This window comes from Lepidochelys kempii, chromosome 2 (assembly GCF_965140285.1).
Source record: "Lepidochelys kempii isolate rLepKem1 chromosome 2, rLepKem1.hap1, whole genome shotgun sequence".
In the NCBI taxonomy this organism is placed as follows: Eukaryota; Metazoa; Chordata; order Testudines; family Cheloniidae; genus Lepidochelys; species Lepidochelys kempii.
The window spans coordinates 210,628,523-210,653,527 of record NC_136381.1 but is presented as its reverse complement, the minus strand read 5'-3'; the positions used below and the strand labels follow the sequence as shown (position 1 = coordinate 210,653,527).

General features: G+C 43.7%; 1 long non-coding RNA gene across 1 annotated transcript in view; it reads right to left on the bottom strand.

Moving 5' to 3' along the window:
- The window catches only part of LOC140907548 (uncharacterized), a 124,062-nt gene extending 101,840 nt beyond the window's left edge, over positions 1 to 22,222 (bottom strand). The window contains exon 1 of the long non-coding RNA XR_012157530.1: positions 22,085 to 22,222. This is a non-coding gene — a long non-coding RNA (uncharacterized LOC140907548). The remainder of the gene's footprint in view (positions 1 to 22,084) is intronic.
- Positions 22,223 to 25,005: the final 2,783 nt, after the last annotated feature.

The following is a 25,005-nucleotide window of genomic DNA, read 5'->3' as shown; positions in this document are numbered from 1 at the left end:
GTTGGAAAACGAGCTGATTTTACACTAGGCAGCAATCTGTAATGCTTCCAATGCACTGCTACAGACTAGGGACCGAATGGCTAGGCAGTAGTTCTGCGGAAAAGGACCTAGGGGTGACAGTGGACGAGAAGCTGGATATGAGTCAACAGTGTGCCCTTGTTGCCAAGAAGGCCAATGGCATTTTGGGATGTATAAGTAGGGGCATAGCCAGCAGATCGAGGGACGTGATCGTTCCCCTCTATTCGACATTGGTGAGGCCTCATCTGGAGTACTGTGTCCAGTTTTGGGCCCCACACTACAAGAAGGATGTGGAAAAATTGGAGAGAGTCCAGCGAAGGGCAACAAAAATGATTAGGGGTCTGGAACACATGACTTATGAGGAGAGGCTGGCTGAGGGAACTGGAATTGTTTAGTCTGCAGAAGAGAAGAATGAGGGGGGATTTGATAGCTGCTTTCAACTACCTGAGAGGTGGTTCCAAAGAGGATGGTTCTAGACTATTCTCAGTGGTAGAAGATGATAGGACAAGGAGTTATGGTCTCAAGTTGCAGTGTGGGAGGTTTAGGTTGGATATTAGAAAAAACTTTTTCACTAGGAGGGTGGTGAAACACTGGAATGCGTTACCTAGGGAGGTGGCAGAATCTCCTTCCTTAGAAGTTTTTAAGGTCAGGCTTGACAAAGCCCTGGCTGGGATGATTTAATTGGGGATTGGTCCTGCTTTGAGCAGGGGGTTGGACTAGATGACCTCCTGAGGTCCCTTCCAACCCTGATATTCTCTGATTCTATGTAAAACCTGCTTCATTCAAAAAAGATGAAACATGAGACCATATTTACAAAGTTCTACAGACCTATTCTACTTATTCTTTATAAGTCCGGACCGTCCTCACTTTAATGCCACTGCAATCATGAGTGCCAGGTTTGTATAATATTTGGTGGTGCCCAGAACGGGTCCAAGTCCCGCCTCCTCTCCCCCCCTCCCGCCAACCTGCCTTGTAAGCCAATAAATATTTTTAAAAATAATGTAAAAATGGACTAGAAACAGTAAGCATTTAACAGTTTCCCTATGCTGCACAATGTGGGGGATGTGGGTGGATGAGGGCTCTGAGTGGGGGTGAAGGCTCTGGGGTGGGGCTGGGGATGAGCGGTTCAGGAGGGGGCTCAGGGCTGGAGCAGAGGATTGAGGTGCCAGGGGGTGAGGGCTCTGGCTGGGGCTGTGTGCTCTGGAGTGGGGCAGGGGATGAGGAGTTTGGGGTGCAGGCAGGCTGCTCTGGGGCTGGGGCCAGGGGACGACTCCCCCCAGCCCTCTCCCCACCAATAGCAGTGAGCTCTGGGGGAGGGGCCCGCCGACGGGGTGGGGAGGTAAAGGGGGCAATTACCCAGGGGCTCGGGCAATTTAAAAAGGCCCGGTGCCCCCGGCCGCTGCAGCTCTGCCTGCTCTGGGGAAAAGCATCTCTTGATTCAAAGACACTTTTGATATGCCCTGTGCAAGTTCCGAGTCAGTTGAGGCAGCAGAGAAGCAAATACCGCTGCCTCAGCTCTCCCAGAACCTGCATGGGGCATATCAAAAGTGTCTTTGAATAAATAGATGCTGTGGCTTTTCCTCAGAGCAGGTTGGGGCGGTGCAGCTTCCCTGGGGCTCCTCCAGGCAGGTGGGGGATGGGGCTGCAGCTGAGGAAGGGGGGCAAGGAGCCCACTGATTGATATGCCCTGGGGCCCAGAATTACTGTCAGCGGACCTGATGCTGACAGCACACTCACCCCGCACCACACTGCATGTGCTCCTGGGGCCCCCCTCCGCTGGCCCCCCATGGCGCTGTGTGCACGCTGCCCAGTGCCGGCGGGGGGAGGGAAGGAGGATGCGCCCCGTCATCTAGTAGCCTGACTGGTGAAGGGTCAGGGCCCTGGGAGGGCTGCCATCACATCACGTGTGCCTCCTCCCTCCGCAGACTGCAGCAGCAGCAGCCACCCTGCTCCCTTACAGCCGGAGCAGTAGAGCGGCGCGGGTGGCCGCAGTGTGAAAGGAGCCTGCCAGTGGCTGGTGAGGGAGGGCAGCGCGGGGAGTGGCAGCCAGCCCAGGGATGCTCCGGGGGAGGTGTGTGGGGGCAGCATGTGGGGATGGGGGAGGGGCCCAGCCCCAAACATTGGTGGAGCCGGGTCCCCATGCTCTGAATATTGGTGGAGTACGGGCACCACGGGCCCATATAACTCGCCACCTATGGCTGCAATAAGTCTCTTCCTGCAGACGGCAAGCTGTAAAAAAAAAAGTTATTCACCTTCTCGTAACTGTTGTTCTTCGAGATGTGGTGTTCACGGCCATTCCAATCAGGCGTGGGCGAGCCGCATGCATGTTTGGACGCGTCCTTCCCCCCAAAATACTTCCCAAAACCTTGCACCCCACTTCCTGGACAAGGTTTGGTAAAAAGCCTCACCAATTTGCCTAGGTGACTACAGACCCAGACCCTTGGATCTTAAGAACAATGAACAATCCTCCCAACACTTGCACCCCCCCTTTCCTGGGAAATGTTGGATAAAAAGCCTCACCAATTTGCATAGGTGACCACAGACCCAAATCCTTGGATCTGAGAACAATGAAAAAGCATTCAGTTTTCTTACAAGAAGACTTTTAATAAAAATAGAAGTAAATAGAAATAAAGAAATCCCCCCTGTAAAATCAGGATGGTAGATATCTTGCAGGGTAATTAGATTCAAAAACATAGAGAACCCCTCTAGGCAAAACCTTAAGTTACAAAAAAGATACACAGACAGAAATAGTTATTCTATTCAGCACAATTCTTTTCTCAGCCATTTAAAGAAATCATAATCTAACACATACCTAGCTAGATTACTTACTAAAAGTTCTAAGTCTCCATTCCTGGTCTATCCCCGGTAAAGACCAGCATATAGACAGACACACAGACCCTTTGTTTCTCTCCCTCCTCCCAGCTTTTGAAAGTATCTTGTCTCCTCATTGGTCATTTTGGTCAGGTGCCAGCGAGGTTACCTTAGCTTCTTAACCCTTTATAGGTGAGAGGAGCTTTCCCCTGGCCAGGAGGGATTTCAAAGGGGTTTACCCTTCCCTTTATATTTATGACAGCTGTGTCCCCAGTGCCGGGCATGTTCCCACTGGACTCGGTGCCGGGACGTGATGTCACAGTGACAGAGATTGGGAACGGTGCCAGGCGCGGTCTCAGTCCGGCAACTGAGAGCACCGCATCATGGTGGGCTTGCCTCTGGACGATACTTGTCTCAACAGTACCAGAGGCTTCTCCCTAATAACCGAGGGCTGAGCCGCAGTCATCTCTCTGAGATCGCTTGCAGCTTCAAAAGTGTCCAGAGTGGAGGCGGTTCCAACAACTCCACCTGGCACTGCCCTGCCAGAGAGTAGCTATGTGCCAGACTCGACGGTGCCTTCTGGGGTGCCGAAGTTGACGGCATCGACTCTTACTGTCCGGGAGCCGGGTCCTTCCTCACTGGTAGTCCTGCAGCTCTCTTAGAAGAGCGCCCTCTCTCAGTCTTTTTATGCTGCTTGTGGGGCACTGGGGAAGTAGAGCAGTGCCGGGCTGCTGCTCCCTGTTGCGGAGCTGGGGATCACCAGTGCCGAGTGTCTTTCGCACTATAGTCCTTCCTCAGCCCCGAGTCGTGAACCGATGCCGGAGAGCTCCGCACTGAAGTGCTCAGGCCCGAGCCTTGGCTGTTTGAAGCCAATGGACAAAGTGCGGATTCCATGAGCAGCTGCTTCAAATGGAAATCCTGCTCCTTTTTTGTCCTAGGTTTAAAAGCCCTGCAGATTTTGCAGTGCTTGGTCTGATGCGCCTCCCCCAGACACCTCAGGCAAGAGTCGTTGAGGGGGGTCACTATTTGGCATGGGCTTATGGCATGCACTACAAGACTTAAAGCCTTGGGCTTGCAGCATGCCCTGAAGCCCAAGAAGGGGTGAGAGGATAGGGAAGATCTGGCTCACAAACACCTATACTAACTATAACTATACTAACAACTACAAAACAAGAAACAAGAAGAACTAGACTAGGTAACTATGCTAAGGGAGCACTTGCAAAGCAAGTGAGTTGCAGTTCCAACAGTAAGAAGGAACTGAAGGGCGGTCGAATCGGCAGGGTCATATATTGAGTGTCATGAAGGCGCCACTCCAGGGGGCTCCCGAGCCGACCTGATGCGAGCTGCTAAGGGAAAAACTTTCTGACGACCGTGCACGCGGTGCGCGCACACCTCATTGGAATCCACTTGAACAAGCACTCGAAGAACCCATAAATCTTTTCCCAGACTTCATCCAATCTCCTCCCATAACCCCAAGCTCTCCTTGTAACCTGAATGTTTCTACTAACCTTGCAAATCATTGACAATGTTGACATCTAACTATATAATGTTAGTCTTCAGAGCAAACACCCCTTCAGGTGAATGGAAGCAGCTCATATTTAAACTAATGGGTCAGATTCCTCCCTGCTGTATCTCTTTTGACATCTGTAAGACAGCACCCATTCATTCAGATTTTAATGCATAAGGGCTAGAAACTTAATATTTTTAAAAATTAAAGCTTAAATTCATTCTGCAGAAACTAACAAGACCTTCTGAAAAGCAGGGGAACGGTGTCTTTCCCACCATATATGGTTTTAATTTGATCCTTCCCTTAAAGCTATAGTGAGGGTGGAAGATTTCTTGAAACTTGGTCCAAAGTCATTCAAAAGATTCACGAAGCTCAGCCTACCTTTTAATTGCCATGAGTAGACTTTCAGGTTTGTAACAATACCTGAAATCAAGACAGTTGTGTGTAATTTTCAGTTCCACAACAGAAAGCTCATCCAACCCTAATGAATATGTAATAAGAGTCCAGATGCCAGTCAGTCACTTATAATTTAGTGCTGTGAATATTAAGAAAAGGTTTGTTATAATGAGTCTAATTAACGGCTTTGGGTGATGCAACAATTTCTTTACAGCAATGTGCTCTGTCTCTGTTCTGATTAAGGCTGAGGAAAAGTTCAGACAGGAATTCTAGACTTTCTGCTAGGGCTGTTTTCTAGCCTATACCACCTAACCCAAATGTATGCATTTACATTCAGTGCAAGTAGCATCAGGATGCAGCTATAACATTAGGAGACTCTTCCCACTGAAGCATCATCTGTGGAGCACAGGTAGGCATTCAAGATTGGGTTCAGATTCATTGCCTTTAGTCATTAACCATAAGGCCTCACTGAGCTGTCCCACCCTTAATTCTAATGTCAAACACCTTGGTGTACATAGTCATATAGTTTGAAAAATCAGGAGCTGTGTGTGTCCATACAAAGGAGAAGTAAAAGGATTTTGTAGATGTGTAGCGATGCATGCAGGCATTTGAAATTAGCATTGGCCTTGAGAGGCAGTGTAATTTAGTGCAAATTCTAAACCTGGCTCTGGCACTAACTCATTATGTGGCTTTGGACAAGACACTTAATGTCTCTGTGCCTTAGGTTCTCCTCATATAAAATGAGGATAGTATAGTACCTAACTGAGAAAGGACTGTGAGGATTAATGTTTGTATCTAGTTCTGAAACTGTAAAGTAATGAGCTATATAACAGAATCTAATGACTGTTACTGATCTTATAAATAGCTCACAAGTTCACGTACGTTGTAATATTACTACAGTTAGTGGTTGCTAAATCATCCAGGGATTAGGGATATAGGGACAGTCCAGATATTTGCGGCTTTTTTTTAATATGGGCTCCTATTACCCCCCACCCCCGTGCCAATTTTTCACACTTGCTATCTGGTCACCTTACCAGGGATCTTCTCTACACTCACCAGATTCACTAGTCATATAGTGCACCGCAGAGCAGATTTCACACAGACAGGACACTGAAGAGGCCCCGCAAAACCTAGGAGTTATTCAACCAAGACAGAACCCTCGGTCAGGGTTTTGCAATCACTTCCTGATGGTGTGCTCTGTTCAACTGCCTTTTACATATATTGCTGTCTTGGTTATTCAGAGCTCTCTTGAAGCCTTTCGATAACTAAGGGTGCAGGCTCAACTATACATAAGAGCTGGCTCAATTACCCAAGGCCAGACAGTGTAGCAGTAGGAACCTCAGAAACAGAACAGGAGGGAGCGGGACTGAGTTGACTGAAGCCCTCCTGTCTCCTCACTGCCTCCCCTCTGGAAATAAGTTGAGTGCATAGTGTTTCAACCGACTGTGGGTTTTGGTGCTTGTTTGTGTTGGTTCAGGCAGACCTGGGTCTTTTGAGCAGGGCACATCCAGTTTCTTGTGTGACTGCACTTTTTCTATTCAGTGTACTTTTTAGGGAACTTAGGCAGCTGCAAAGAAGTAAGAATGAAGACATAAGCAGAGAAGCTTCCCCTCGTGCGAGTTAGATACTGCACACAGATTTACTGGAGTGGAATAGCACATGTATTCTCTTCGGACATTTATCTGGCATTCTGGAATGTCACAATAATGTAGAATTTATCCTATTGCAATTGCTATGCTGACCAGCGAGCTTCTGGTCATCCGACATTCATTCCTAATTACATCTTACATTGGTTTGATTTTGTTGCCTCTTATGTCCAGTGACTGTGGCATGTGAGAAACATTGAAGATTTGAAAGACATTACTGATGCCGTCTACATTTTGGCTATTTCATAATTTCACAATGACAACTGCTAAATTTCAATCATGAATTTTTCCCCCTTCTCCTTCTGCAGCCAAGCATTAGCTGTTATACTCTTAGGTATACTCCCCTCCAGCTTCCCATGTTAAAAATTCGATCTGTGGAAATGTGACAGCTGTTTTTCATATCATTCTTTAAGGACTGGAAGGTTTCAAACAAAGCAGACAAATAAAACAGATAGGAAGTGGTAGGATCTTGCAACAGAGTTTCTTTGTACATATTAAGGAAACTGAGGGTCATGACTTGACTCGATTCCATGTTCAGTTGGGTGAATTGTCAGGGATTTCCATTTTTTTAAACCATGTATTTTTGAATGATGTTTCAAGTTTTTACTGCTACTTCTTCTTTTTTATTTTTAGTCGGTGGCTGACTGCAATAAGTCCCTTACTCCTTACAATACTCTGCAGCTCAGTCCCAAAGATAAAATGCAAATGAAATCAACAAAGCCTTCCATGTCAAAGACTTCCATTCTCAAAACTTTCCGCCCAGTTGTGAAGGAGTGTGACTCTGGTGTGCATGCGTGCGTGCACACACAAACACATGCAGCATTTTTTGTTATCTTTTGTCCTTAATGTAAAGGGTGACAATATATTATGTGGAAATTGCTTATAGGCTGGTGTAATGTACAGTAGGAGCAGAAAATGCAACAACAGGAACATTTGGATATTATAACAAAGGGTGCTAGAGAAAACCTAGACAGAAAGCATCTGGCACTGCCCTCTGTCACAAGGTAGTTGAACAAGTGGCCTGATCCAATATAATAGGATTTTAATAGCAGCCAAGAAGAAGGCGGAGATGTAATATAGAGGGAGCAGAATCTGTATTTTCCCAGACATGGCCTACTTTACCCAGGCCAGGAAACACACTCTTTACTTTTCAAAAAAGAGTTTAGAGGCAGCTTTGCTACTTTTTTTCCTAATTAAACTCTGGGTCAAAGATGAATGGGAAAAAGTCTGAGTTTTGAGGATTATGAATCTGCAGAAAAATTATCTGTTTGACTAGCTAATGTACCTGGAGAACATGACTGGGATGCAGGAGCAGAGTCAGAGAAGATTGGAATTTAACATATGGACTTTCTCTCGTGCTTACTTTGTTATACCAATAAAATAAAAACCAGCAGGATCTTATTAAAGGGGAAAAGGCAATATACCACATTTATTGTGAATACAGAAAGAATCATAGTAAGCAGTTAGTTATAGCTGTAACATTCCATTTAATCTCATATTTATTCACACATTCATTCATACAAACACACACACACACTCAGGTTCTGCAAGGTTGTTATCATAGTTACCAACGTTAGAGTTGCTCATGCCAAGCCACTGGCCAGGTGGCCTGGACATGAGGAGGGAGCAGGGCCTTGTCAGATGCTCATCTGATGCTCCTGGAAGTTGGTTTGCAGAATCAGACCCCCAAAATTCTCACTTTCCAGAATCCATTTTTATAGGAATTTCTTCCTATGCCAGTCTATGGGAATTGCTTCATCATGCTGTTGCTGAATCAATCAGCAGATGGCACATTCCTGACAGCTCCGTGCTGCCAGATGTTATCTTGTTCTTTGGTTCTGCCATTCTTGAGGCTGTTGGGTGGATTCCAGTCTGCCCTCCGGGGGTCCTCTGGTTATTTCCACTTGACGCCTTCTTCAGCCGATGGACACTGGATTCTTAGGCTGGCACCTCCCTGATCATTCAGTTATTATCCACACCAAGCATCCATCCACATACATCCTCTATCTCTATTTTAATCACAATTGTTAATACAACAAGAGGGCGGGGAGTCTCTGGGTGCTGTTTCTGTTGTTACAGAGTATTGCTTTGAGTCTCTCTCTGTGTGAATTGCTTTGAGAACAGACTCTGTCTTAGAATGTACTAACGCAATTAGCAGCTTGCAAGTTTCACACATAGAGGGAGAGAAACAGTACCAAAAACCAAGAGACCTCTTAATTAGTAATACCCTGGAATTTAAACTATGGGGAATCAAACTCATTTTAATTTTTATTTTAATTTTAATTTTTGTGATTTTAATACAGAACTTCTTTAATATGATCCAACAACTTTTCTTCTGGTCTTTAATTTTTTATTTTACGTTTTTGAGCACACAGTGATAAGAGGAAACAATTCAAAAGCATAAATAGAAAGGCAATGATAGTGTTGATCTCTGTAGTCAGTATGAGGTAAGATGCCCCAGTAGAAATGGAAACAATGGTTATATTGTTCGTGTTTTGTCAAGTACATTTAATCATAGATTTTCTAACTATTCTAAGTTCCTCAGGGCAGGGACCTTGTATTCCTATATGTTTGTACAGTTCCTAGGCCAAGGGATCCTGAGCCAGACAAGGGCTTCTGGGCACTGTAGCAATTGAAATAAACAATCATCATAATGGCCCAGATAACCCCTTCCTATAGTAGATCCCACAGAAAGGAACTGTGGGGAGGTAACAGAAGGGAACTCAAGGGGGATGGGATTTACCCCACCAGTGAACAGGTCATGAACCTTTCCCAAACTTGGGAGATCATGGCCATCTGCACTGAGACATTGTGCCTGTACCTCAGTTCTGGCTCCCAGTCCCCCCAGCTCCCGGGCAGCACAGTTCCATTGGCTCTGTGCTATCAGAATTCCCCCTGGCTACAGTGGTCCCTGGTATTTTAGGGGGATGCTCTACAGAAGAAATAATATGTCCCCAGGTTTTTTCATCATTTCCAGGAATCCCCACAAGATTAGTAGGTCATTGATATGTTTCCCCAATGTGCCCACCCCAACTACTTCTCCCCTCCTCTCGGGGAGAGGTCTCTGTATGGCCCAGAGAGGAGAGGGATGATAATCATGAAGGTGGCTGAGTCCCCATCCATGTGGTGGAAAGGATTCATATGAAAATAATCCCTCCATATGTGGATCTAGGAAGTCTGCTCTACCTAATAGTTCTCTCCTTTCTGACTCATTAAAGGCAATGAAGCAACGTGGGCTGGTCTCTTGGGTATGTCTACATTGAGATTTAAAAAAAAAAAAACCATGGCACCAAGTATCAGAGCCTGGGTCACCTGACTGGGGCTCACAGGGCTCAGGGCTGAAGGGCTATAAAGTTGCAGTATATACACTGAGGCTTGGACTGGAGCCCAGCTCTGGGACCCTTCCCCATAAAAGGACTCCGAGCCCAGGCTCCAGCCCAGGCCCAAACATTTACACTACAATTTTATAGCCCCACAGCCTGTGCTCTGCACGTCCAAGTCAGTGGACTCAAGCCAACCATGGCCATGCCGTAGGTCTTTTACTGTAGTGTAGACATACCCTAAGTTTAAGCGTGTTGTTAAATCCTGTTGAAATTAGAGACATTCTTTAAATGTTGTTGTGAATAGGAATGCTTTCCTGAATTGGGGCCATAAAGCCATAGAGTATATGCTTAATTCATTAACCATCTCTTTTATTTCTGTGGTCCATACTAAATTAGAATCATACTCTAGTAATTTAGGGCCCCAGTTTTAAACTTGGGTACCTAAAGTTATCTATATATTTAGGTATCTAAATAACAATTTAGGTGCCTAAAGTTAGGCACCTAACTTGAAATTTGGGCTTTATGCTGCCTTGCATATAGTTAAAGACCAACATGAAACATTAAGACATAGAAGATCTGTTTACCCTCCAGCTGGTCTACATTTTTATAAAAGCAGTAATCTACGTCAAAGCGAGCTAAGCAGAGCAGTCAGCATCGTAAATTAAAATTTCCCATTCTTTGATATAGATTACCGCTTTTACAAAAATGCAGAACAGCTGTAGGCTAAATAAATTACCTAACATTTAATTCTTCATGTTGTGTTTATGTATATAAAATTCAATGGAAGTATTGCAATATGACCCTCGTTTGGCAATCAAGTGGTTATATACTAATAAATTGTGTTTATTTATCTGTTTAAAGTTCATTTTAAATGACACTTTGGAATAGAGACTGCATAAACATTAACTGGTAGCTGCTTCTGGGAATGTAAGTTTGGTTTAAATCTACAGTGAAAAGAAAACTATAATTTTAGTCCTTGATCCTACAAACATTTACTTAAGTTTTTCCACATGTAAGTATGCAGGATTGGGGCCTTATTTTGAAACTTTATTATACCTTTGTTTAATTTAGAAATATGTAAATTTACAATATTTTGTGAATAATAATTAAATATAATATTTAAGTACTAAAGGAATGGCCTCATTTTGGCTTGGCTGCTGACACATTTTAGGATAAGAAGTTCTTTTCATCAGATGAAGACATGAGAGAGACTAGAAATTTTCACAGCTTTTTAAAAATTAATTATAATTTTCTAAATTTAACCTTGGTTTCCGATGAATTAAATGGAGCTATTTTCTATATCTTCTTAGAGTCATTAAAGGTAAAAAAGGAAGCAAATATACACGACTCCTCCACATACCTCATCCTACAATCATTACCTAGGCAAAAATTTTCATTGTCTTTGTTTGGATTCAGTAACAAAAAATGTACAGAAACTCCTGTATCTTGACAAGGCAGGACGGTTCAAGTGGATTAGTGGAATGTTCTCCTTACTACTGCTCCAAAATGGATTGGCATGTACTCCCTACCCCTTCTCCCCAAGGTGGCAGTGAGTACAAGGACCTGGGGGCCTTACCGTGAAGTCAAAGCAGGCTACTACATCCTCTTGAGATTGTAGAACACAGTTTAGAGCTCAAGGGGGATAATTTTCACCCTCCTCTATCCTCAATTTCTTCTTGTTTTGGGTCTGGCCTTATTCAGGGACATTGACACACTGGAGGAAGAAACCACCTCGAGGACACAGGTTTGTTCCCCTGTTTCTTCTACAAGCCAGCACACTCATTCCCCAGTACCAATAGCTCTATCAGTTGAACAGGATCCTTGTTGTTCAAATTAATTGTGTTAAGTATCTGGTTGCAATTTATCTTTTTAGTAAAGACTGATGCAAAACAGGCATTACACACTTCAGCCTTCTTGATATCATCTGTTATTAAGTCATCTTTCTAGCTAAGTAGTGGACTTACACTTGCCTTCATCTTTTTCTTGCTCATAATGTATTCATAAGACCTCTTCTTATTGCCTTTTATGTCCCTTGCTAGGTGTAACTCATTTACGTGCCTTAGCCTTTCTGATTTTGTCCCTACATGTTGGTGCTATTATTTTGTACTTCTTAGCAATCTGTCCATGTTTCCACTTTTTGTAGGATTCCTTTTTGATTTTCAGGTCAAATTAAAGAGCTTCTGGTGGCACCATATTGGCCTCTTCCTATCCTTCCTTTGTGTTGGAATAATTGCCTTCACCCTTCACATTTCCAAGAATTCCTCCCTGTTAGTTAGAATCAAGTCTAAAATGGCTGCCTCCTCAACCCCCCTCCCTCCCCGCCGCCCCAGTTACTTCCTCCACATTCTGAAACAAGAAGCTGTCTCCATATTCCAAGAACTTATTGGACATTTTGCCATATTACTTTTCCAACAGATGTCTGGGTAGTTAAAGTCCCCCATTACTACCAGGTCTTGTGTTTTGGATATTTTGGTTATTTGTTCTAGAAATCCCTCATTCACCTCCTCCTGCTGATTTGATGGTCTATAGTAGATGCCTACCATGATGTCATCCCTATTTTTCTCCTTTTATCTTCACCCAGAGACTTTCAACTCGTCTGCCTCTCACCTCCTTATGGATGTCAGGACAAGAGTATCTATTCTTGGTGTATAATGTAACACCTCCTCCCTTTTTTCCCTTCCTGAACAAGCTATACTCCTCTATACCAATATTTCGGTCAGGATGAGACAGGGTTGGTGTCCTTAGCCTCTGTTTGCCAGAAGCTGGAAATGAGCGATATGGGATGGATCACTTGATGATTACCTGTTCTGTTCATTCCCTCTGAAGCACCTGGTATTGGCCACTGTCAGAAGACAGGATACTGGGCTAGATGGACCTTTGGTTTGACCCAGTATGGCCGTTCTTATGTTCAGAGTTCCACATGAGCAGTGAACCAGCAGAGGGACTTTCTTGGATTCAGGTGAGAGGGGAGGAAGTGATGACCCAGGAACCCAGGGCTCCATTCTCTTCTCTGGACATGCTTATCAGCTACTTTTGGCTGGCAGGAGAGCACCTTTCATCCCCCATCATGCCTAAAAGTGGAGGGGAGGATGTGACCAAAGCACCTATAAAAATAAAATACCCATTTACAGTAAATTAGAATGTGCTCACGTATTTCAGCAGCTCTATTAGTTTTGTATTTGGGAGATTGAAGGGGAAATACCACTTGGCATTTTCTTTTAAATGCTACTCTCTGAATGTGTTCATTAAACTCTGGTTACAGAAGCTGGCACTGAAGCATGCCACATGGATTTTGAAATTCAAATTGAATAGAGCTTTACACAGAGATGTTCAAGGTTTTATTATGCCTCCTTCAAATTTTTTCTTGCCCATAGTTTAAATAATGTTATGTGGGACTCTGCCGGGGAGATTTTCAGGTGAGAGTGAAGTAGTGGCAAATGGAATTTGCGTTTCTGAGACGAAACACATGAATAGTACAGCATTTGCATGAATGAGTCAATCTATAGTCCTGTAGCTTGGTTTTCAGCTATTCATGATATTGCTTGACTAAATAAAGCTTAAGACCATTATTGCAAATGCAGCTGGAAGACGAGGTAAAATGCTTTGCTTTGGTGCTTCCTCTTGCCCTGTATTTTCTGCGTCTGATTCATGTTTTGGCAAGTAACCAGAGAACCAACTGTATACTTTGGCACTTTGATGCAGGAAACATTTGTCAGCAGAAATCTTGAAAAAGCCAGTGTTGCTCATATTAATCGCCTTTCAAGAGATGCTATGATGCTGAGTAATGAGCAGTGGTGGTGGTGGTAGGCATAAGCAGATGAAACACTTGCTTAGGGCCCCACCATACTGTTCATCTTATTTAACATGGACTTCAATAAGTGTATTAATATGTGTCTGTGACGCTGGTAAACCACGTGCCAGCTCTTGCCAAGTCTGTAAGCGTTAGCTGAACACTGACAAATTCATAGCTGGAAACAAGACCAGCTCACCTATATGTTAATATTGTTCATTTATGAACTTGTAAGAATGTGTTTTAGCGTTTAGACTCTATGAAATGCTTGTAAGTTGCTGCATGCATTGAACTTATTTGTAATGTCTGTATCCCATGCATTAAAGTAATATGTAAGTTTTGCTTTATAATTGTACAAATGCCTGCTCTAAACTTGTGAACCCAAGAAAGAAAAGTGGTTTCCCCGCCCACCCAGAAGAATTCTCAAGACTAAGCGGGCCATTGTGGAACATCACAACACAAAGATTGGTTTAATGGCCCTTACACCAATTAGTGCTATGTGAGAGAAAGCTCGTCCCATCAGTTTGAATTATGGAAAAGGAAAATAAAGATAGCTGACATGATGATTTGTTCTCTCTTTGCTGTTTGGACTCTCGTAAGGGCAGGAGCTAAGAAATAAAAGGCAGATATTCCCAGGGTCAACTTGGGTTAGCCCTAAAAAGACATTCAGCATTGACAGATTACTATATCTCTGTCACTTTTGGGAACAATAGACTAACTCATTTGTGTATATATGTTGCCTGCTTTAACCTGTAAATAACTTTCTAATTTCTGTGGCAAATCACCGGTACGATTATGATGGGTCCCGCGCTTCCTCTTCTTGGTGGGGCTTCAGGGCACAGTTTCCTGCCCTTGAACTAGGATATCTACTGTCCCACTAGTAACCCAGAGAAGGGTAGTGGAGAGGGAGGGATCTGGGCCCGCCCTCTACCCCTGGTCCCAGCCCAGGGCCCCTAGGGATAGTGGTAAACCACTTGAACTAGTGCTTCCTTCCCTGGGCTACTTCCCTCTCCTGCTCATCAGCTTGTGAGGCTTCATGCTCTCTCTCTCTGCACAGGTAGGGTGTCTCTTTACCTAGGATCTTGGTGTTCTAGCCAGCCACGGCACTTCTCCAAACTCTCCTCTTCTTCAACTCCTTCGTACTGCACTCTGCTCCTACTCCTCCTGGTCTGAGTGAAGCAGGGGGTTTTTATCATATGATTGGCTTCAGGTGCTTTAATTAGTCTATAGCAAACTTTCTTCCCTCTACAAGGAATAAGGCTCCCTTCTAGTACTCTTCTGCTGCCCCCTGGCCATGCTGTATCACATTTCTTTTTCCTAGTTAATGAACCCTTAATTAGTTTCCTATAGGTTTGACTACAAGCATTGTCTTTGGTGTGAGATCTGAGATACAACTGATCTGGGGTAAGTGACTGGTCTATTGGGACAGGAACAACCTGAATATTTTGTGATTTTGGGTGTAAGTGACCATTTATCATTAAGACCAGCTTGCCTGGGTGGCAAGATAGATGCAGAACTCAAGGGGACTGTCTGTGATTCTGTAGTAAGACTGTTACCGTGATCCAGGAGTTCACATTTGTTACTGGGTTAAGGAAATCTAATTACAGAACATACAACCAGTTTGTGGGTGTCCGCCCTGCTTTTTGACAGTCTGCCCTGAGGTTGGCACTTGTCGTGGTGAGCCACTCCAGACAGCGGGACAGTGTTGTATTGTTTTTTTGTTTTGTTTAGTTTGCAGAAATAATGCGATTAGTGTTTTTAAGAGGAGTATGATGGGCAAGGGAGCCCCCAAAATATTCCAGTTTAGGATCCCCAATGGACTTCTGGTAATAAGACTCAAAAGCCTCAGAGTGAGATTGTGTAATGGAAAAAAAGACTGTTAATGATGTTAATTAAAATAATATGTATGAATCTAAAAAAACCCCTTCACTCTTGGTTTTATACATCGCACAATATAGAAATTCATAAAGCCATCGTATTATTCTCCTCTAAATCCCCCTGTGCTGTGCTGTTTTCAAATCACCACCATCCAGCAAGAACTCATGACACTGAGACTTCTGTGATTACTAACTCATGCAACCATACTGTCACAGTGGTCTCTGCTGTTCCGTTGTCCTCCCACTCCCTCTCCCTTTGCTTGTCTGTTTAACTGCCTGTTCCATATTGTCTAAATCATAGCCTGAGTTCTCTGGGGCAGGGACTCCCTTCATGTTATTTGTACAGTACCTGCTACTGTGGGGCCCTAATCCGCGATTGGGGTCCCCAGCCTGTATTGTAACAGAAAATAATAAGAAATAAAAATGGTTCCATATGGAACCATCTACAGGGGTTAGGGAAATTTACGATTTACTCCAGTGGGAGCAGGATGATGCCCTTAATATTCTGACAGTGCAGCGTATCTGCACAAGTATAACTGCCAAGCTAATTGTAAACCATATGTCATCATAGCTTATCAAGAGGCACAGGCATAGTGTTTAAGTATTCAGTGTGGTAAAGGAGTCTAGCTTCTTCTTGTGCACCATGTTCTGGCTTACTCTTGTCTCATTAAGGCCTAGATCCCCAGCCAGGGGTCCTTTACTGTAGATGCAAATCAGTAGTTAGCAATGCAATTGCTAAAAATAGCAGATGCAATTTTGGTGACACCTGCAAAAAGGAAGTCAGGCCCTTGAGAATCTGGACCTAAAAACAAAACAGGGTAATTGTGTTCCCAGGTTAAAGAACATGCTTAACTACTGTCCAGAACAGCAATGGACTTAAGCACATGGTTAAGTGGTTTCCTGATGTTGGGCCATCGGGTCATACCTTACAATGCAAGTAATAACACTGAAATCACTGAGATATATCTTGTATAGTACAGTAAACTCCCAGCATGTACAAATCTGACAAAATCAGGTCCTTAATTTGCAGCATCCACAGGATCATATTAACATAGCGGGGAGCAGATCTTCAGCTGGTATGAATTGTCAGAGCTCCATTGACTTTGATAGAGCTCTGACAATTTACACCAGATGTAGATCTGCCCCCTGAAGTTATATTTATTGTTTTAAAGGTAAAATCCCTTTTAATTCCATGGAGTTACATCACCAGAGAATTTAGCCCCTGATAAATGAATTTTGTAGTGTGTATCTAATGTTCAGTGGAAAAATGTCCACATCACAAAAACCACTGCATTAACTGGGACCTTTGTCTTTCTACCTGCAGCAGTTATCTACAGCTGATTGTTTACAGACCATTCCTTTGGGAAATGGCCCCGTTTTCCTTCAGAGTGGCTGTAAAAGCTTCTGGGGACAAACACATAGTGGTGGCACCCATAGACGACTCGTGCCTCCCCATACTGGAGGGGCACAATCTAAAAGGGAGGACACGTGACTGCCCCAGGTGTCTCCCCTGCCCTGTGACCCCCCCTGCCCTGCACCCAGCCCGGGACCGCTGTGCTCTCCCCACCCTCCAAGAGTTACCTGCGGGGTGGGGGTCTGAACTTCTGCTGCTGGCCTGCCTCCCGGCACGTTTGGCTGCTCTTCCCAGTAGCCAGGCCTGGGCAGAGGGTGGCCTGCTGTTGCCTTCCCAGATGGGCTCTCTCTGAGGCACAGAGCAGCGACTCAATACCCAGCATGAGAAGTGGCTGGTCCTGCCTCTTCCACTCCCGGCCCAGGATGCCTACCAGGGCCGAGCGTGCCAAGAGGCAGACGCAGCGGGAGAAGACAGATCCCCTCTCCCTGCCCCGTTGCAGGCCAAGCAGAAATCGGGGGGGGGGGGCACACTTGACTCCACATGCCCCCCCTGTGCATCGTCTCTGGTGGTACTGGTCACCGCCTAACCTCCGCTTTGCATAATTTGTTTTATTACTAAGGGTTTCATGACTATACCGAGTTGTACTGCCATAACTGGGTTTTATTATCAAACCAAGCAACCTCTTCTTTAATGCTTTCACTCTTTAACATTTCTACACCCTGAACTGTTTAATTCCCTCCAAACTCTTAACTCCTCACTCTCTTGCCTTAAATCAGTTATCTCCCACAATGATGCATTTATCAGCTGATTTTGGCAGCTCTGAGTTTACCTTTGTGCTTTTTTGCACTCATTCTTTAGCTACAATTACTGTTTTCTCCATGGCCACCCACAGGCCTTACTCTTTAAAATTTCAGTAGCATTCAATGGACCTCTGTGGTGCTCTGCCCCAGAGGATAGATTGCTACCCCTTCACCCTGGGAGTTTAGAACAACTGAAATTAGTGTTTTTCCTATACCGCTGTCACCAGAATGTTGGAATTATTATTATTTATGAAGGGTATTACCACAGACACTAATTTAACCATAAATTTCTTTATTAAATCCAAAGGCTGCATAATATTTGTTCAATTGCTCTGAACATGCCTAAAAAGCCTAAATCCTAAGTGATTTTCTATATCCAAACATTTACAAAACATTTATAAGTATTTGATCAAGATACTTACAAATGAGCCAGACTCACCTTATTGGTCAGCTCTAACTTTGTCAGGCAGATATTAGCAATGAATTCTTTTGGGATTTACAGATCTACTAGCTGCTGATCATCAGGGAGTGGAGGCAGAAAAACAGCAAAGGGAATGTGATGAGACAGTAACAAATGTGCCATTCAGCACTATATGCTTAAAATTTGAGAGAAATGCGAGTCAGTGACTCCCTCTTTGATGTTGCAATAGCTTTGCAGTTTCATCTTTGGAACTTGTACTTAAAAAATCAGTTACTGTGGGAATGCAGGTGATAGATTGGCCAACAGTACCCTAGATTTCAATTTCCCTTGAAATCACTTGCCCTCCTAAGAGATGTTTGTCAATCCCAGTTGCATTAGCCCATTTAATGAGTTTTCCAGGCAAATTTTTATAGTCACTGCTTTTATGGAACCAGTAGCTAAAGCAGTTTTAAACTACGGAAAAAGGCTAAGAGATGATGAACTGTATTATCCCAGTCCTGATACTATTGAAATCAATGGCAAAGATCTCACTGATGTCAGTGAGTCTGTCCCTCTGTAATCAGTCCCTATGTAATATTAGTTTTACAGATACATTTTCACTCTGGTGTACAGGGATTTAGTTCCATTAACATTTAATAAGTCCCATTTTATAAGTTCCAAATACCATTTTGAATAGAATTCCCATATCTTACATTAAAGACATATCCTAAATTACTATAATCTACCTTAGTAGGAAATTTGAAATTTCTGCCTGGCAAGTTAAACCAGACATGCAATGAGTAGACTCAAAATTGGTCTGTAACATGGATAGGACTTTATCTTAAGAACCATTTCTTAACCCTTCTGTATGCAGGTTACCAGAGAAGACATGCTGTAGACTTCCAGGTAATGCACAATTTATTCAGTAAAAAAAATCTACACACCAGAAAGGATCCACACACATTTCTTTCACCTATAAAATCTCTCATGAAGCCACCTTTTAAAAGAAGTCTAACCCTCTACTCCAGCTCTGGAATAAAATATACTAGCCTTAAAAATTCATTGTGAAGTCAATGGTATTCAATAAAAGAAACTGATACCTACATACCATGAATTGTTTAAGAGGGATTCAACCCCACCATTGGTCAGATGCAACAAAAAAAGGCAGAGGAACAGAGTTAGAAGTTAGTTGAGAGGAATGGACACAGGCCATAAGTATTACGTATGTAATGGTTAGATGTAATAGGATCAGACAGACTAATTTTTGTGTGCATCACAAATGATTTCTTATGCCTAAGCATTTTCGCTTATTCCACAGTATTACTATCTCAAGTGGCGCAAGGTTACTTCTTTGCCTCACACTCTCTGGAGATGCTCTCGGGTTCAGGCTTTTGGAGAGGTTGCAATTACTTTCAGGAAGCATTTAACACATTCCTGACATATTCTGCAAAATTCTGCCTCTTGGAATGAGTAGCTAAGTCCTTGTTGTCTGCTCAGTGAATGGCAGGAAGGTTCTTTTTGCTAATGACAGCTGAGAAATGTATGGGTTTCAGACATGCAGCCCCCAGAAAAAGCCTGATTGTAACAGAGCTCCAGTCCTGCACTTCCATGTGTTCTTCATCTTTACACACGAGTAGTCCCCAGGACGTCAGTGCTTAGCTCACACACTTAAAGTTAAGTCCATGCAAAAGTATTTGCAGAACTACAAGGCTAATGTAAGCTAAAACTTATCACTATATTTTGATAAAAAGAAAAGGAGTACTTGTGGCACCTTAGAGACTAACCAATTTATTTGAGCATAAGCTTTCGTGAGCTACAGCTCACTTCATCGGATGTATACTGTGGAAACTGCAGAAGACATTATATACACAGAGACCATGAAACAATGCCTCCTCTCACCCCACTCTCCTGCTGGTAATAGCTTATCTAAAGTGATCACTCTCCTTACAATGTGTATGATAATCAAGTTGGGCCATTTCCAGCACAAATCCAGGTTTTCTCACCCCCCACTCCTTTTCCAAAAACCACACACACAACCAGCAGGAGAGTGAGTTTGTGTGTGAGGGGGCGGAGGGTGAGAGAACCTGGATTTGTGCTGGAAATGGCCCAACTTGATTATCATACACATTGTAAGGAGAGTGATCACTTTAGATAAGCTATTACCAGCAGGAGGGTGGGGTGGGAGGAGGTATTGTTTCATGGTCTCTGTGTATATAATGTCTTCTGCAGTTTCCACAGTATACATCCAATGAAGTGAGCTGTAGCTCACGAAAGCTTATGCTCAAATAAATTGGTTAGTCTCTAAGGTGCCACAAGTACTCCTTTTCTTTTTGCGAATACAGACTAACACGGCTGTTACTCTGAAACCTGTATATTTTGATAGGAGCTGGAGAAATCAAATGAAAAATAACTGAAAGAAACCTCAGTGTCTTGAGCTGGGCACCCAAAAATTGAGTCACTCAAAATTAGCCAGATTCTTTTTTTAAATGTCCACTAAGTGATTTGCCCAAGGCTACTCAGCAAGTCAGTCTCAGAGCCAGGATTAGAAATCACGGTACTAAGCACCTCACTACATCTCAGTTTCAATCTGTATAAAATGAGTTGGTATTATTATTTATCCACTTCACAGAGGAGGTAGAGAGTTAATTCCTGTTGCTCTGAATATATAAAATGCTACATATATGCTAACAATCATTGCTATCATCCTGCTCCAATGAATCTGAGAGGCTCATCTGAGCACTTTGAGAGAGGAAGGAAGTGGTGATGAAACTAACCAGCTGTCAAATTGATTTCACTTCTGCTGAGCAGGGGGATTAGAGGTTACAGAATCAGCCAATGAACGTCCACTGACACTGTGTTGTTGTTTCTGGAAGCACCCATTTTTGTTGAGTGTTGGGGAGGGGGCAACATTTTCACTGAGGACAATATTAGAGATGTCAGGAGTTGCAGTTCAGGATTATTGTCATTATTATTATCTGACTTGAGGTGATGCCTTGGAACTCCAATTAAGGACTGGGGCCCTATTGTACTAAGCCCTGCAGAGGCAGGTAGCAAAGACAGTTCCTGCCCCAAAGAGCTCATAGTCTAAGTGTAATAAAAGAAAGGAAGTCACTCACGGTAGGACAAAGCAAGAGACACAGAGAGCAGTTTATCCTATTGCAAAGGTTAGTTATGCCATCATAGATATGCAGCCAATGCAGGCTTCTGAATATCCAACATCTCATAGGTACCAAGTTACAACCACCACCACGAAGTTGCAAACAAAACACTACGGCACCTCTATTCTCTAACTCACTTTCTGATGAAACTGAGCACATCTAGAATCAATTTCAGCTGCCATCTGTACTGTAGCTATTTTGAGGACACAGGCAAGTCTCCTATTGTTATGAGATCCTTCCCCAGCTGAACAGCAGGGCTCCCTATTTCACATTAACTACCTCTATTTTACTAAAACACATGCCACGTAAGCAAAGAGTGACCCATTTGGAAGAGAGGATAAATAACCTACAACTAACATTAAAATCTCTTTTGAAAGACTGCCCAGTGACCTTGGCCTACTGTGGAATAACATAAAGATACTTTTCACTGACAGTGGGCAGGGAGAGTGGGAGGGGACAGCGGGCAGAGAAGAGGATGGGGCAAGGGACTGTGGGGAGGGCATCGGGAAGAGAAGGGGTCACGGGAATGGGCTGGGGTAAGAAGGTGCCTGGCTTGTGGTGTCTGCTTGACAGCAACAGCAGCCTCAGCAGGTACGCAGCTGCAGCAGCACCAGAGCAGCGACATCGCTGCTGCAACCGGTGCCAGGATGGCTGCAGGCAGCAGCTGGGGTCCCCTGTTAACTTGGCCCATCTCCCCTGCCCCGCAGCACCAGCAGCCCAGGTACCACTCCAGTAGGGGGAGAGAGGCAGTGAGCCAAGGGAACCGGCTACAGTGTGCACGTTCATGGCACACCCCTGCTTTGCCTCCCCAAATATAGCAGTCAAACTATGCCTATGGGAGGGGGCAGAGCGGAGAGAGCGGGGTCACCTCAGGGGAGGGGATGCAGCTGGGGCAGGAAGAGGTGGAGCAAGGGCAGGGCCTCAAGGGACGAGGCCGAGTGAGGGTGGAACACCCACCAGGAAAAACAAAAGTCAGCACGTGTGCCCTTCAGTCACCCACTTACCTCAGTTGCCAGAGGCTCCTAGGTCTCCTCCACAGTCTCCCTTGGCCGTAGGGACAGTGCTTACTCCCTGGTGGCTGCCTTGGCTGGCAAGCTAGTGATCCTTCCCCTCAGGAAGAAAAGCAGCTAGCTCCTGCTCTTCGCCTGTCAGCCCTGAACTGAGCCAAGTTCTTCCCTTTTTTCCCTGCTCCAGGCCTGGCATTGGCTGCAGGTGTAACAGGGTGCAGCTAGCTGGTCCAATGGCTCTCTTTAATCTCTGCCATGCTGGCAGGCAATTTCTCCCTTCATCACACTCTGCTAGACTGAAAAATCCATTATTAAATATTTGTTCCCCCATGTAGATGTTTACAGACTATAATCAAGTCATCCCTTAACATTCTCTTAGTTAAGCTAAGTAGATTAATCTCCTTGAGTCTATCATTATAAGGCATGTTTTCTCATCCTTTAATTATTCTGGTGGCTCTCCAATTCATCAACATCTTTCTTGCATTGTGGCCACCAGAACTGGACACAGTATTCCAGCAACAGATGCACCAGTGCTAGATACAGAGATAAAATAGCCTTCTACTTGAGATTGCCCTGTTTATGCATCCCAGGATCACATTAACTCTTTTGGCCACAGCATCACACAGGGAGCTCATGTTCAGCTGATTATGCACCATGATCCCCAAATCTTTTTCAGAGTCACTGCTTCCCAGGATAGAGACTGCCATCCTGTAAGTATGGACTAAATTTTTTGTTCCTAGCTGTATACATTTTCATCTAGCCGTATTAAAACACATATTGTTTGCTTGTGCCCAGTTTACCAAGCAATGTAGTTTACTCTGAATCAGTGATGGGTCCTTTTCATTATTTACCAGCTTCCCCTCTGCCTCTTTCCCTCCTCCCACCTAAGTTTGTGTGTCACCTGCAAACTGTATCAGTGATGATTTTATGGTTTTTTCCGGGGCTTTGATAAAAGTGTAAAAATCATTGGTGAACTAATAGCTATCTCCTTCTGGAGCCCCACTTTGGATACGCACATTCTTCTTTGGAAAAAAAGAAATGTCAAGTCAGACTAATCCTCTGGTAAGCAGGAGGAGGCCATGATGTCTGCTAGTGGGACAGAGTTTGCCTTCTAGTGAGCTATTGTCTTGAAGAGAGAAAAGTGACAAGGTGAAAAGTGATCATGGTTAGGTAGATAGTCACATATCTACCTATTAGTAAAATTTTCAAAAGCACCTAAGTGACTTAGGAGTCTAAATTCTATTTTAAAAGTGATTTCGGAGCCTAAGACACTTAGGCACTTTTGAAGATGTTTCCTATAGGTTAAAAAACCCCTATTTGACGTGATATGTAGATTGGCTCTGGGCATACCTAGATGATAACCACATGTTCTTATTAGTGTTGTCCTTGTCCTCCTTCCCTCTTTCTTTCCCATGGACCTGACCCAGAGCCCACTGAAGCTAAGGGGAGTCTTTCTATTGATCATGGCAATTGCTTAAACTTACAGGGGTGCTGGAACAATTTTTATAGTGTGGGGGTGCTGAGAGCCATTGAACCAAACTGTACACCCTGTAAATAATAGAAACCACTTCAAGCCAGGGGGTGTGGCAGCAACCCCAGCACCTCTAGTTCCAGCACCTATGTAAGCTTATGCCTTAATTTAAATCGTGAGCTCTTCCAGGCAAGGGCTGTCTCTTATCTGGATCCAAACTTTCAAGTTTCAGGGATGTTTAGGTCCACAGATTGGTTCAAGCCACCTCCAGTTGTGAAGTTGTCCCTGTCTTTTTGGCATATTTATTTTTCTAGTTCACTTGTCTATACTTTCAGCTTGCATGCATCAGAACCATTTTACCCCAGCAGCTTTATGGCAAGACACAACACTTAACAAAAGTGTCTCCAAAATACAGATTCATGTATAAGAATGGGTGGATGGGGGAAGTGAATGGAATCTGAGGCTCTCAGCACCAATACTAACAGAAACATGTAGTGCCAGCTTTTACTGGTTTTCTACTTGCATTGCCGTATACTGCATAAATACTTTAGTTCACAGGAAACTGAATCTGTTTGACAAATATTAATAAGAACTGGCAGTGGTCATGGTGTTTAAATCTTTCAGTTCCACATAATCATTTATATTCATCTGCAAGAACACTATGACTTGTTTAGAAATAATATTAAGGGCCAAATTGTCAATGAACCTCTACTAATTCAAAGATGGGATGAAGGATCAGGCAGTGACACTCTTGCATTAGCTCAGCTGACCAGTGGGAATGGTGAACAAGAGGACTTCAAGATTTACTATACCATTTGATCCTTTTCTGACATAATTGGACATATTTTATTGTACAGTAGCCAAAAAAGTATATGTTTATGAATAGTTAGTTAAATGTGTCAGGGTTCCTTCCCCCTCTGAACTCTGGGGTACAGATGTGGGGACCCACATGAAAGACCCCCTAAGCTTATTTTTACCAGCTTAGGTTAAAAACTTTCCCAAGGCAAAAATTCCACCTTGTCCTTAGAACAGTATGCTGCCACCACCAAGTGATTTAGACAAAGAACCAGGGAAAGGACCACTTGGAGTCCTATTCCCCCAAAATATTCCCCCACATCCTACACTCCCTTTCCTGGGGAAGGCTTGAGAATAATATCCTCACCAATTGCTACAGGTGAACACATACCCAAATCCTTGGAACTTAAGAACAATTAAAAAACAATCAGGTTCTTAAAAGAAGAATTTTATTTAAAGAAGAAGTAAAAGAATCACCTCTGTAAAATCAGGATGGTAAATACTTTACAGGGTAATCAGATTCAAAACCCAGAGGATTCCCCTCTAGGCAAAACCTTAAAGTTACAAAAAAACGGGATAAATCTTCCTGTTGCAAAGGGAAAATTCACAAGTTGAAAACAAAAGGTAATCTAACATGCCTTGCCTTATTTAC